The sequence below is a fragment of the Mixophyes fleayi genome, chromosome 1 (assembly GCF_038048845.1).
Source record: "Mixophyes fleayi isolate aMixFle1 chromosome 1, aMixFle1.hap1, whole genome shotgun sequence".
In the NCBI taxonomy this organism is placed as follows: Eukaryota; Metazoa; Chordata; class Amphibia; order Anura; family Limnodynastidae; genus Mixophyes; species Mixophyes fleayi.
In genome coordinates, this window is record NC_134402.1 from 268,060,261 (window position 1) to 268,073,503 (window position 13,243).

The 13,243-nt window shown below is 40.9% G+C and overlaps 1 long non-coding RNA gene across 1 annotated transcript; it reads right to left on the reverse strand.

Moving 5' to 3' along the window:
• Positions 1-1,310: 1,310 nt before the first annotated feature.
• Positions 1,311-7,963, reverse strand: LOC142153365 (uncharacterized). The gene is made up of 2 exons (XR_012691504.1): positions 6,479-7,963; positions 1,311-5,183 (listed from the first exon to the last, which is right to left on the reverse strand). It is a non-coding gene; the product is annotated as an uncharacterized LOC142153365 (long non-coding RNA).
• Between the last annotated feature and the right edge of the window lie 5,280 nt (positions 7,964-13,243).

Sequence of the window (13,243 nt, forward strand, 5' to 3'; positions counted from 1 at the left end):
TCAGCTTTAATAGAGAAACAGACTAATGTTCCTTTTTTGTGTCACTGTGTATACTGCAATGGGCATGGAGAAAGAAAGGCAGAAAATAGCCTGAGGAGGTTAGACAGAAGATTGTAGCTAAGCATGGACAAGATTACAAATCAACTCCAGAGACCTTAATATTCCTGTTTCCAACCTACATAATGTTACTATGAAACTTCAGGTCCATGGCACTGGAGTCAACGTCCCTGGAAAGATAAAACATGATTGAATATTACAGATTAGGATTGTTTGACTGGTGGAGAATGCACCTTGATCAACTGTCAAACAAATTCAAGCTTCATACACAAGCTATGACAGTTTTGCACCATTTGTTGCCAACTTAATGAAAGGGGGTTATATGGTTGGAGGCCCCACTGGAGTTTAAGGAGGTTCAGTGATGTTGTGGGGTTGCTGTTGTTAAATCTAAAATTCTGACCCAAGTCAGCCTGTGGTGTCAAGTATATCTGGAAGCGCTTCAATCAGCTGGAGAGAATTGACACAGACCAAGTTCTGTATGCAAGGAATATTCTCTAGTTTATTGATACAAAGATACAGGTTTTTATAGGCTACTGAATAAATGAATCCTACGTCATATGCATACAATAGTTTATACCACTAGTTTATGAGAAGCGCTACTGATTAACTTTCTCACGTATTCTTGAGGTGTTTACTTTTCTCCCCCTTCTAAGGACAGATGAGCCTATTATTTCTTATCTCAAGGGGAGTTGGAGATATGCTATGTGCAGCACCATGGATACAGCTCCCATACTACCAGCTGGATATGAAGCTCATTATTGTTTTCATAACTGGTTACATTCTTCAGGTGTTCTCTATTAGTTCAACTTCAAGGCCATAGGCTCACATATTGCAAAACTGCAAGTTAACAGAAAAATGAATAATCTCTTCTAGCAAATAATATTTCTATACAAGTTACAATAAAATGGCTGAACAAAGGCCTTATGAGGCCTTAACAAAAAATCATATTTAACATTTCCCATCTTTTATTCAATTTTCGACCCTTTCTCCTCCTACCTACCTAATCCTATCTATAGAACCACATTCTTAATAAGCAGGTACTTATACACATGTAGGAGGCCACATGCATAGAGTTGGTCCCCTTAGGAATCTGTCAACTCATCCCCCACTAATAAGCCTGTGATCCTCCCTGTCCTAACTTGATTTATGAGGAGATGCATTTTGGCAAATGTCCATGTCTAGAAAAGATGGTTTCTTAGAAGATGGTTTCTTAAAAGATGGTTTCTTAAAAGATAGTTAATGAGTCTATAGTAGTTCTGCAGGCCTTGCATGTCCTTTGTTCAATCTTTAGTAGTTTCTTGTTGCAAACTCTGCAGTTCTTTGGCTTTGCTAGTCCAAATAATTCATGACACTCATAGTCTGGTCAGGTTTCAGAAGTAATTTCTGTGATCATCAGAGGTTCGGGATTTTCAGTGGTTCCCTTTTTGGAGAGACAACAATCAAGTGTCAGTAACTTCTTAATCAGCCATATATTTAGTTTCATTATCACCTATACGATCAACAGGATTGCTAAACCATTTGCTACTAATGCCAATATTTCCAATATCCAACATGAATCATTACTGACAACTTTACCAATGAGGTTATGCATCTGCACAAAGACATTTTCAGAGTTTACTCTACTATGAGTGCAAATTGTTGAGCACTCCTTCCCATATGTTTCTCACAGTGGCATAGGCAATATGTCACTTAACTGTCTGTTTCATACTGGGTTAGGGAGGCCTTAATCCCTACTTCAGTCACAATTATTCTGGCAAGACATATCAATACAATGAGACAGTCATTTCTATTTATCAGAACAAGACTCCCCTGATTTGAAGACTTTGCAGTGTTATGCGTGAATCCAGGTGTCTCTTTCCTGTACTTTCACTGCCATGGGAGTCGTCAACAGGACTTGATAAGGACCCTTGTATCTGGGTTCAAGACTTCTCCTGATGTGCTTTCTCACGACCACCCAGCCCCCCAGGGTGCAGTTTATGGGTACCTGTATCAAAATTAGGGTTTGCAATGGAGGAGAATATTTGACCATGTATTTCAGTTAGTTGTTTCTATAATAAGGCAACATAATTCAACAAATCACTATATACATGGTGTAGTTGCTATGGAAAATAACAGCCTGTTCTGTTTGCTGTGCCAAACAATATCTCATATGGTGTTAAACCTGTGTCTTTCCTAGCAGTATTTTTTACTGAGTGCAGGTAAACATGAGATCCATGGCAGACCTGTTTCAGCCATTATTTTCTGCATTTTCAATTTCAGTGTACCATTAAGGCGCTCCATACATCCTGAACTTTGGGATCTGTAGGGGGTGTGATAGTTTCTGGAATCCTTGCCCCGTAAAGTGTATCCCTCTGTCACTTACAATGACCTCTGGTACACCATATCATCAGATTACCTCATTCGCAATTTTCTTGGCTAATGCTTTAGCATTTGCTTTTCTATACAGCCATGTCTCCAGCCAGTGACTAAAGAAGTTGACACAGACAAGCACATTCTCAAAGCCCGAGCATTTGGGAAGTTATAAAGTCTATCTGTATCCTCTTATAGGGATCTTATGTCTGGGGTGTGCTTTTCCATAGGACAGACTTACTCGGGTTACTTTGTGCACAGACTAGGCATTCTGCCACTAACGACTGTGCTGCTTGGGCGAACCCTGGTACTATCCATAAGCTGCTAGTGAGTACAACCATAGCATCTTTTCCCAGATGCACTTTCTCGTGTGCTATATTGGCCATAATGGGATAAACTACTTTTGGCAGACACAAACGCTGACCTTTACACCACTCCTTGCACTTCTAGTGCTCCATGTATTGCCCAAGTCTTTTTCTTATTTTCTGTTGCTTGTCTTTCCATAAGTTGGAGTGTGCTCTGGTCAAACAGGGGTCAGGGGGTCACCATGTAAATAGACTCCCCTTGGGGTACTGGGGCTATGGCGGCTTCTCGTGCGGCCTGGTCTATTTCACTTAGCTTCGGGGGTAGTATCTCTGTGTGTGTCTTCATCTTCATCACTGTTTGGAGGACAGCTGGAATGCAGTGAACAATGCCCTGGTATGTTCATCATATTGACTGGTTTGCTTGCTGAACCCATAAGGTCCCTACTTTTCCATACAGGGCCATAATCATGCGCAATTACAAATGCATAACTTGAATCAGTGTAAATATTTACTCTTTGTCCTTTTGCATATATGCATGCAAGTGTCAGGGCCTTTAGTTCAGCTTCTTGTGCTGACATGTGACTCGGTAGAGTCTGTTGAATCACTATTTCTGTGTGTGTGGTTACAGCACACCCTGTATACGGGACAGGATCTATGTGATAGTGTGAACCATCTACAAAAAGAGTGATGTCTGCATCTGGTAATGGTTTATCTTTAATATGAGATAAAACCAGAGATTCTTGTTTCATTAGTTCTATGCAATCATGTTCAGAAAAATTTTGTTTGCATTTTTTTTTTTCCTTTCTTTCTGTTCAAGCTGGAATGGAATTCCCCCAAATCCCTAGGGTAACCCCAATATATACAGGTACTTCTCCCATCTTTTGAAACTTGCTGCAATAAGGCAGCAGGATTCAACATTGTGCACTGCTTAAGTGTAACGTTACTGGGAGTAAGCAGTGCTACTTCATTAGGATAGGCTTCAGTAAGGAGCATGTGGAATCCAAGGAAAAGGTTCTTGGTTTCTGAGTTCCACAAAGTTTACACTCATTAGATGGAGTGTACAGTACAACGGTTAAGACAGATGTGGTAACTTTCATTCTTCTGGAAGAGAAACACTTAGCTTAAATAACCTGTTAATAAGCCACATCATCAGTTCTATTAGTGTATATAATAATGTGTTGGGCCACAATACTCACAAACACATTCCTGCATTGGGTGTAAACCCCTGTAGTCATGGGTTGCTCTTTTCTTTATTTGGTTGGGTTAAACTTTCATATTAGAATTTTCTAATTATGTATAATGATCTATACATTACTATGGGCCTGAGTCTGGTTCTTCCAAACTTGGCTTTCCTTTCTAGTCTAGTACACATCTACAGCGCACAGCAAAGGAAAATAACGTGCAATCTATATTCCTCCTGCTAATATCAATGAACTCCCCTCTCTGGTCTCCCTTGGACCTTTAAAAAACTTAAAATACAGTTTACTCAGATTCCCCTTGTCTGAAGGTCTTAACATATATCTGTGAACATGAGAGGCTCTGGGGCCTCTTGTGCTTCCTTTTTTTTTTTTTTTTTTTTTTTTTTTTTCTTCTAATAAAAAAGGAAAGGGAGGAAGAAAATACACAGTGCGCTCGGCAAGTGTTATATGTCACTCATTTCACAATAGGAGGGAATGTCCTTTGTGCTGTATATCTTCATACTTAGTAAATCTGGCCGGTAACAAATGTTTTGCTTGTGCTTGGTTTCTGTCACAACGTACGATACCGTTAAGGTAACTGGGTGTCCTAGCACAATATCTATACTCTTTTCAAGCACTAAAGCAGAGTAGTATGCAAGTGACCTTAGCTTGCGACCATGTATTTGTGTCAGTACTCCTTGTACATGTGCACTGACTTCATAACAAAATAATGTGAAAGGCTTGTCATAATCTGGCAAAGCCAGTGCTGGCGCTGAAGTTATTTCAGCTTAAAATTGGTTAAACATTTGGTTCTGCTCAGAGGAGAGTATAAATGGCTTGCTATGATCCAGAAGTGCTAATGCAGGAGCACATACAATTGCTCTTAAAGTCTTAAATCTTTTTCATTTCTGTAAAAATATAGAATTCCCATCAATGCATTACCATACCCACAATAAAGAGAATTATTTACAGTATATGACAATTATAGCACAGTAAATAAGGGCAGTAAATGTCTTTACAAACACTGATTTACTCAAAACTGTAATGAGGATACAAATAAAAACCTTTTGCTTTCTGCACATACAGAAAAACCACCTAGTTCATGCATTTGCTATGCGAATAGCACATAAACTCTAATATCTCTTCCAAAACAAGGTAATCATTACTCAGAAGAGTTTACGTTATTTAAATCCTTCATTAGTTTATACTTATGTTTGTTGTGGTGCAAAGATGGTGCATTGGAAGTTAAATCAATGCAATCTGGATTGCCTAATGGGTCTTTGCAGCTGGAGACCTGTGAATAAAAAAACTTTTGCATAGAGATTAACATTTATTTACTAGGAATTACTGTAACTGTAACATGCGTGTATACTGTTATCAGGTAACCAGTGAACAGCTGCTAAAAGCTTAACTGTGACGCTATGCGTTCCATGCCTTGATTTCCTCAAAGGGGCAGTCCCTAATTTCACAAATAGAGAATGTCAGTGACGAGACCTGGGTGAGTGTTCAAAGCCACTCCTTTCTTATCATCTCTTAGTACAGCCCTTTTAAATGACACTAATTAAATTTCCGGGTTTAGAAACATTCAATCTGGAATCTTGGTTCCAAGTATTCAACCATTTTAAAAGCAGCACTGTCTCATAAATCAGAGTACTCTCGTTAGACACAATACATTGTGTCTGTAAATCATTCAACATTTTCTCAACAAAATCTCTCTCCCGTGACCAAATATTCACACATATTTCTAGATTCTGTGATTTTCGTGTTCAAAGTAAAAATATATTCACTTAAGTCTCGCTCACAGACGACATTTTATCTCGTAACATTTCTTTAAAGGCATAACAAACCCTCCTGATTTCTGAGAACATTCATCAGCGCCATTTTAACACAGATAAAAACAGCATGTAAGCTCACTCCCACAATTCTCAACTTCATTAAAGAGAAAGCTATATTTCTGAACTTCAGAAACAAAATTATTTTGTTCAAATACAGAAACGGCTTGTTGGATCCCAGCCAGCTTTGTTCTGACACTAGTACTTATAGTGATAATGTACATTATTTACAATCTTGTCCGTGCAATCGGACCAAACATTTTAAAACTTCTTTTGTATCTTTTTAAAAGCTTATCATTAAGCAATGAATGTACAACTTTTTCAACCTTGAAACATGTCTCTTGTAAAAAACGGACAAGACAGACAAACATTGTGATTTAAAGTAAATCAAACATCTCCCTTATAGAGCACTAAGACAGAGAACAAACAATGTGAATTATCACGGATCTCTCTCACACGCAGTAAGACGGAGACAAAACTCACATACAGAGAAAGAAAACTTAACTGACATCTTCCAGCCTACTGCTGTGGAACTACAAGTCCCAGCATTACACTAAATACAAGTTAGCTTCAACATGTTATCATCAATCAGCACTCCGGACACATTTTTTTAATTTTACATACATTGTCAAAAAACAAAAAAACAGTGTGCTTCTTATCTCAACACACTGAAATCATTTACACAGAATAAGGGAGGGGCACATTTCACTTATTCAGCTGCACAGGATCAAACATACATTTATATTATACAACCTACTTGATTCATTATTCAGCTTCCGATGCATTTAGCATATCCACATATATTTCGACTTTTCAGATCTCTTAACTTTCCTGTGCCACCTCAAACAATCTCTTGGGGTTTGATCTCAATACCCCTTTGTTCTTGTCACATTACCACTTGCAACACCTTTGTTTCTCCATCCACACATATCTTTGGCTATCCCCGCTTTCTTGAAAAATTCCCTGCAGACCTTCTACTCCCCCATTTCCTTTAGTCTTTGTGCATCATATCTATGAGGGAGCTGCTGTCATTTGTTTACTATCTATATTACTCGTATTGACAGTATTCTGTTGAGTCCAAATCGGGACTCTTATCTAGTTTCTGTGGGTTGTCCTTGCACTGGACGTCCCGTTCTGTGGACTCCTTGTACTGGATGTCCGTGCTAAATAGCTTCTTTGACAGTATCTGGGACGAAGGTCTTTTGGAAATCTCTCTTACACAATTTGGGCAGATTACAGAATCTCCCTTCTTTGATATACCTCTGGGGATGGTGTCTAAAATGTTCACTCAATGTTCAAAACAATAACTCTCTAAATCCCTCTATTCCATTACATGCTTCTTTGATCAATGTCTTATGTGACTTTTATACTTTATACATCATACATAGGTACAAACACATGCACTCAAAATTCAATCATCTTTCAAAAATCTAATCAACAATACAATTACAGTAAACAAATTGGGTTAATACTGTATTATATTAATCAGATGATACTTGAGACTCACAAATTCGCGTGTCAGGTGCCTCAGACAGACATGAGGTGACCCAGACTAGGAAGACCAACGAGTAGAAATCTACTGACCGCGGATGTTGGGGTTCAATGTGCTGGGAAACCTCCGTTGTCTGTCTTGTAGCCTGCTGGACAGCGAATCTCTGTGGCGACCTCCAAGTTGTTAAATCTAAAATTCTGACCCAAGTCAGCCTGTGGTGTCAAGTATATCTGGAAGCGCTTCAATCAGCTGGAGAGAATTGACACAGACCAAGTTCTGTATGCAAGGAATATTCTCTAGTTTATTGATACAAAGATACAGGTTTTTATAGGCTACTGAATAAATGAATCCTACGTCATATGCATACAATAGTTTATACCACTAGTTTATGAGAAGCGCTACTGATTAACTTTCTCACGTATTCTTGAGGTGTTTACTTTTCTCCCCCTTCTAAGGACAGATGAGCCTATTATTTCTTATCTCAAGGGGAGTTGGAGATATGCTATGTGCAGCACCATGGATACAGCTCCCATACTACCAGCTGGATATGAAGCTCATTATTGTTTTCATAACTGGTTACATTCTTCAGGTGTTCTCTATTAGTTCAACTTCAAGGCCATAGGCTCACATATTGCAAAACTGCAAGTTAACAGAAAAATGAATAATCTCTTCTAGCAAATAATATTTCTATACAAGTTACAATAAAATGGCTGAACAAAGGCCTTATGAGGCCTTAACAAAAAATCATATTTAACACTGTGCATATGGTACAGGGTGCATTAAACATGTGCACAGCATCATGAAATCTGAAGATTACCAGGCCATTTTGGAGTGTAACATTGAAACCAGCATAAGAGAGCATACATATAACTGATTACTGCAGGGAGGGAAAATGATTGCTTTGCAATGTGAGCTCATGTGTTACTTGCAACCCAGTGTTTTCTTCTTCCTCTTCCTGTGCTATGTTTCCTGTTGTTTGGATGTGTTACAGACATATGTCCTTATTTATATTGTAACATCTAAATATTTTCAGAACAAGTTTACATTTGTGTCCTGTAAATGAGACAGATGATGCAAAACCAAGGCACACAAAAATGTACATGTCTAGAGAAACTTCAAACTGTATTAAAAGTTGAAAATTATGTTAAATCTATATGTAAGTAAACCATTTTATGTTGTTTGGCACTCATGAATTGTGAGAAGAAAACAGTCTAATGCATTTCCGAATAAACAAAGTATTCCCTAAATCACTAAGGTATACTAAAATAAAATATACTAAATTACATGTAAAAACTGTTCCTGTCTTTCTTAACTACATATATAAATAAGCTACTGATAAACACCCATAAAAGAACGAACCTGAAAGGAAACTGTATTCATATTTCCTATGTTTATTTGCATTAATGCCACTTGGTTTGCATGGTGATCCAGCCACATTTCAGCAATCAACTTCATACAGCTCTACTTATCTTGATGATGTCAACATAATTCTTTGGTCCCATCCCATCTCAATTATTTAGACACAGCTGAACCAAGGAATTATCTTCCATGTTCACAGCTGAACCAAGGAATTATCTGCTCAATGTGCACTAGCCTTAGCATTTCAATTGATTATGCACCCAACTGCAAACATATGTTTTCTGAGGCATTGTATTCTAGTGAACTGCAGGGAATCTTTTTGGATGCAGGCAATGATCAAAATTTTACACATCCTTTAAAGTTATCAGACATCCATTAAATTTATTGTAACAGTTTATGGGGTTGTCCAAAAGTCACTTTTGCGCATGGGCATAAAAAAAATAATGTTCCAATTTTCTAATTTGTAAACAACCATAGTGTTGTACCTCTTGTTATGCTCCTTTATTGTGTAAAGCAATGACACTTAAGCTTAGGATTTATCCATATAATGTAGCCAGGACTTATTTGGTGTAACCTGCAACAGAACATTGTAAGATGTAATTATTGTTATACAATTGTAAGCTCCCTTGTTTGTGGCATTAGACCCAATAATCTAAATGTATGCAAATGGCACTCTTTTCTGTGCAGATTACATTTGATCCAAAATGTCTATGCCAATACAGTTGTTACCACAACATTATTCCAAAGTTAGGTATCCATCTAGAACATGTTTCTGATATTACGGTCTTTTTGGCTGAATCAAGAATTAACTAATTGGAGAGAAGCTAGCTCTCATCCTTATGATCCATTATGAAATTACGTATATATATATATTATATATATATATATATTTTGTAAGGTGCATCACCAAGCTAGCCTATATGGACAGAAGTATTTTTTGGTGAAACCTGTTAATTATAGAATTGAGGTGTTTCAATCAGACCCGTTGCCAGAGGTGTATAAAATCAAGCACCTAGTCATACAGTCTCCATTTGCAAACTTTTCTGATACAAAATGGGTCGTTCTGAAGACCTCAGTGACTTCAAGCGTGGTACTGTGATAGGATGCCACCTTTGCAATAAGACAGTTCATGGAATTTCATCCCTGCTGGTTATTCCACGGTCCTCTGTAAATGATATTATTAGAAAGTTGAAGCATTTAGGAACAACAGCAACTCAGCCACAAAGCAGAAGACCACGTAAAATCACAGAGAGGGGTCAACGACTGCTAAGGCACATGGTGCGTAAAAGTCGCCAAATGCTCTGCTGATTTCATACCTGAAAAGTTACGAACTTCCACTGGCATTAATGTAAGTACATAAACTGTGCTGCAGGAGCTTAATGGAATGGATTTCCATGGCCAAGCAGCTGCATGTAAGCCTCACATCACCAAGACCAATGCCAAGTTGTCACGGTCCGAAGACTGGATAGGAGCCCAGTGGCAGGGAGGAAGGCTGGCTAACAGGAAATGAGATGGAAGAAAGGTCAAACAAGCCGGGTTCAGTACACAGAGAGGCGTAGAGGTCCAAAGGTTGAGGCAGCGAAGTGGAGGGCAAGCTGAGGTCGGTACACGTGTAGTAGATGCTGGTAGACAGGAACAGCAGGAGCCAGATGTCACGGGCACTAGGAGTCTTTACCCAGGGATCACCAGGTGGTAAGCTTACCAGAGCAATGTAGATGGTAATAGTGTACTCTGGTAGCAGGGTGATCACGGAACAGGCAATAGTAGATGATGAGATGCTCAGGAAAGTCTATGACTAGCAGCACTGGTAATATGGAGGTGATAATACACGAGGAACTGTATGGACAAGGGCAAGTCGAGGTAGTCAGTGGTCTGCGTTAGCAAGTTGTACCACTGCTATAGTGAGGAGGAATGTCCAACAGAAACGAGGAGGTGATGAGGGTCAGCGGTCTGCGGATAGCAAGTGGCACCGCTGTCTGAGTGAAGGAATGGAATCCAAGTGGAGGTATCCGGGAAGTCAGTGGTCTGCGGTAGCAAGTTGTACCACTGCTATGTGAGAGGAATGGAACAGGAGATACTGGAACAGGAATCAGTGGTCTGCCTTCAGCAAGTTGTACCACTGAAAATATATGTGAGGAGGTGTACGGGGAGAGACTGCAACACAGGATGTACACGGGCACATTAAACACGATCCACAGTAATATGCACAATATATATAAATGACTGAACAGGTCTGCAAATGTAGGAAGTCTCTGAAGTAGTCCAGCACAAGGTAACACAGTCAATGATGGCAAAAGACTCAGCGGATTGCAGACTCCAGAGGAGAACCAACACAGTCCAGCAAGATATGCAATACACCAGCACAGTCAATGAGAAGTATGCATACCGTGGTTCAGAAGGCAGTCGGACTGAAGTGCAGTGATACCTGGGCGGCAGGAGGCCGACAGGATGAGAAGTCCCTGGATGTAAGAAGCAGGAGTCTAGTAGGTGCAGCGCACAGGTAAGTAGACCAACAGGGACACGAATCCAATGCTGACAGGAGGGTAGCGACCAGGGGAACCAGGAAGGCGTGGAGAGCGGATCAGCAGTGGATGGACGATAGGACTGGCAGCGGCAGCAAGACTCTGCGGACCCACGGGAGAGATGAGATGAGGCTGAGGTGCACAGGAGCAGCGGATAGGAATCCGCTTGCAGTCACGATGATGAACACAGGCGAGTTGCCAGCTGGAGGCTGTAGTGCACGGAGGCAGCGGATAGGAATCAGCTCACGGTCACGATGATGAATACAGGCGAGTTGCCAGCTGGAGGCTGTAGTGCACGGAGGCAGCGGATAGGAATCAGCTCACGGTCACGATGATGAACACAGGCGAGTTGCCAGCTGGAGGCTGTAGTGCACGGAGGCAGCGGATAGGAATCAGCTCACAGTCACGATGATGAACACAGACGAGTTGCAAGCTGGAGGCTGTAGTGCACGGAGGCAGCGGATAGGAATCAGCTCACAGTCACGATGATGAACACAGACGAGTTGCAAGCTGGAGGCTGTAGTGCACGGAGGCAGCGGATGGGAATCAGCTCACAGTCACGATGATGAACACAGACGAGTTGCAAGCTGGAGGCTGTAGTGCACGGAGGCAGCGGATAGGAATCAGCTCACAGACTTGATGATGAACAGGTGAGTGGATAAGGAGAGAAGGCTGTAATGCACGGAGGCAGCGGATAGGAATCAGCAAACAGTCACAATGGAATATAATAGCGTTGAAGTGGTATAGGAGACTGTAGTGCACGGAGGCTGCGGATAGGAATCAGCAAACAGTCACTATGGAATATAATAGCGTTGAAGTGGTATAGGAGACTGTAGTGCACGGAGGCAGCGGATAGGAATCAGCAAACAGTCACTATGGAATATAATAGCGTTGAAGTGGTATAGGAGACTGTAGTGCACGGAGGCAGCGGATAGGAATCAGCAAACAGTCACGATGATACAGTTGATGGTAGAAGTGGTATGGGAACCACAGTAGTAGAAGTGGTTAGGGAACCACAGAGGTAGAAGTGGTTTGGAAACCACAGGAATCAGCAGCGCTGAATACACGAGGAAACACCTTCAGAGGCTCATGGGGAATGAGACTCCAAGATCAGGCAACGTGGTGTTGACCACAGGTGCTTAATATAGGGAGTGTTGCCTGATCTGCCAATTGAGTTAAAGGGACATACACTGAAGTATAGGAAAGGGCTGCGCATGCGCAGACCCTCAGGATGGAGGACGGCCACGGTTCCTAAATGTCCGGGAAGAGGCACTCACGGTCCGGTGAGTGACACCAGATCACAGGTACAGAGCACAATAATCAGGCACTGGAGACGGTAACTGGCCAGGCTTTTATAGGAAGTCAAGGGGTGGAGCTAAGGCATGCTGGAAGAACAGGAGATCACTGAAACTGATCTAGAACACCGAATAAAGGCAAGGAACTGTCCAACAGCCAGAATAGCTCAGTCAGCAGTCCACAGAGACAGAAGCACTGGGTTTGAATCCTGACACAAGCATCGGATAGAGTGGTGTAAAGCACACAGACACTGGACTGTGGAGTAGTGGAAATGTGTTCTGTGGAGTGACGAATCATGCTTCTCTGTTTGGAAGTCAGAATGGCGAGTCTGGGTTTGGCGGATGCCGAGAGAAAGTTACCTGCCTTACTGCATTATGCCAACTATGAAGTTTGGTGGAGGAGGGATAATGGTATGGGGTTATTTTTCAGGGCTTAGGCTAGTCCCCTTATCTGCAGTGAAGGGCAATTTTAATGCTTCAGCATACCAAATGATTTTCGACAATGCTATTCTTTCAACTTTGTGGTAACAGTCTGGGGAAAGCCCTTTTCTATTCCAACATGACTGTGCCCCAGTGCACAAAGCAAGTACTACAAAGAAATGGTTTGATGACTTCGGTGTGAACTTCCCTGACCTCAACCACATTGAACACCTTTGGGATGATCTGAAACGGAGATTGCTAGCCAGGTCTTCTCATGCAAAATCAGTGTCTGACCTCATAAATGCTCTACAGAATGAATTGGCATAAATTCCCACAGAAACGCTCCAACATATTATCGAAAGCCTTCCAAACAGAGTGGAAGCAGTTTTTGCTGCAAAAGGGGGACCAACTCCATATTAAAGTATATATATTTA